Genomic DNA, 1,757 nt, shown 5'->3' on the forward strand with positions numbered 1-1,757 from the left:
CAGTATCCTTGTGTCCCCCCATGTCCCCAATGTCCCTCAATGTCCCCCCATATCCCCATGTCCCTCAGTGTCCCTCTGTCCCCTCCATGTCCCCACAGTGTCCCCACTTACCCAGAGGTCCCATGGGTGCCCCCCAATGTCCTCTGGGGTCCCCCCTCACCCAGGGGTCCCCTGGGTGCCCCCAATGTCCTCTGGGGTCCCTCCTCACCCAGGGGTCCCATGGGTGCCCCCAATGTCCCCATGTGTCCCTGTGTCCCCATGTCCCCCATATCCGCATGTCCCCCAATGTCCGTCCATGTCCCCCATGTCCCTGTGTCCCCATGTCCCCGTCCCTCAATGTCCCCCAATGTCCCCATGTCCATCAGCATCCTTATGTCCCCCCCATGCCCCCAATGTCCCCACATGTCCCCAATGTCCCCCAATATCCCCATGTCCCTTGGTGTCCCTGTGTCCCCTCCACATCCCGAGTGTCCCCATCCCCCCATGTCCCCCCATATCCCCATGTCCCCCAATGTCCCCCCATGTCCCTGTGTGCCCCTGTCCCTCAGTGTCCCCCAATGTCCCCCCATACCCCCATGTCCTTCAGTCTCCTTGTGTCCCCCCCCCAATGTCCCCAACGTCCCCGTGTCCCTGCACTCACCGGGGTCCCATGGGGCTGGTCAGTGCCCGCGGTGTGGCTGGAGCCATTTTTATCCCCAGGGAGGGGACAGGGCTGGGGACAGGCCCGGGGGGGGAGGGGGGGACAGACCCCCCCAGATGGCACCTCCCAGGGCCCCGGGCAGTTCCGCCTCTGCCCACACCGCCACTGGGGGGGACTGGGATGGACTGTGGGCTCCTGTAGAGGGACACTGGGTGGCACTGGGATACAGTGGGAGGCACTGGGGGGGAATATGGGACAAACTGGGAGGGTTTTGGAACACTGTGGGGTGGCTGGAATGCACTGGGAGGGACTGGGAACACTGCGGGGGCATACTGGAGGGAACTGGGGAGACACTGGAGGCCACATTTGGAGAGAAATGGGGACACGGGGGGGACACTGGGGGAGTGGGGATACACTGGGAGGGACTGGGGGCACACTAGGGGAGACTGGGGGGGACTGGGGAGAGACTGGGATGTGCCGGGGGACACATTTAGGGGCGAGTGGGTCATAGTGGGGGGAAGTGGGGGCAGTGGGAGGGACGGGTGGGCATACTGGAGGGGACTGGGACAAACTGGGGGAGATTGGAAGGGACTGGGTGGGGTCTGAGGACACTGGGGGTGACTGAGGACACTGGGAGCGACTGGAAAAAACTGGAGGAGACTGGAAGGAACTGGGGGGAGACACGAGGATGTGCTGGGAGGGACTGGGGACACTGGGGAGGGGTCCCCCACAGGAGCCCCCCCCCTTTCCAAGGGGACTCAGGTATCCGGGAGCCTCCTCCCCCTCCCCCCCCCCCCCCCCCGCCTCAGGCATCCGGGTGCCCCCCCACCCCCACCCCCACCCCACCCCCCCCCCCAGGACAGGGCTGTGACGCAAAATATTGACTGAAACGGGTCAGGGGGGGCCAAGAGGCGCCTGGGGCGGGACGGGGCTGGCAGGGGACCCAGGCGTCCCGGAAACACCCCACACCCCCCCCCCCCCCAGGGGACCCGGGCATCCGGACCCCCCCCACCCCCGACCCAGGAGCCCTCACTTCCCCGTAACACCTTTCCAACGCTCTTATTTTATTTTTTTTTTCCCCCTTAATTGCAGTGATTTAATTGCAAACGAAGGCCGG

The sequence above is a fragment of the Strix aluco genome, chromosome 27, assembly GCF_031877795.1.
Source record: "Strix aluco isolate bStrAlu1 chromosome 27, bStrAlu1.hap1, whole genome shotgun sequence".
Taxonomy (NCBI): domain Eukaryota; kingdom Metazoa; phylum Chordata; class Aves; order Strigiformes; family Strigidae; genus Strix; species Strix aluco.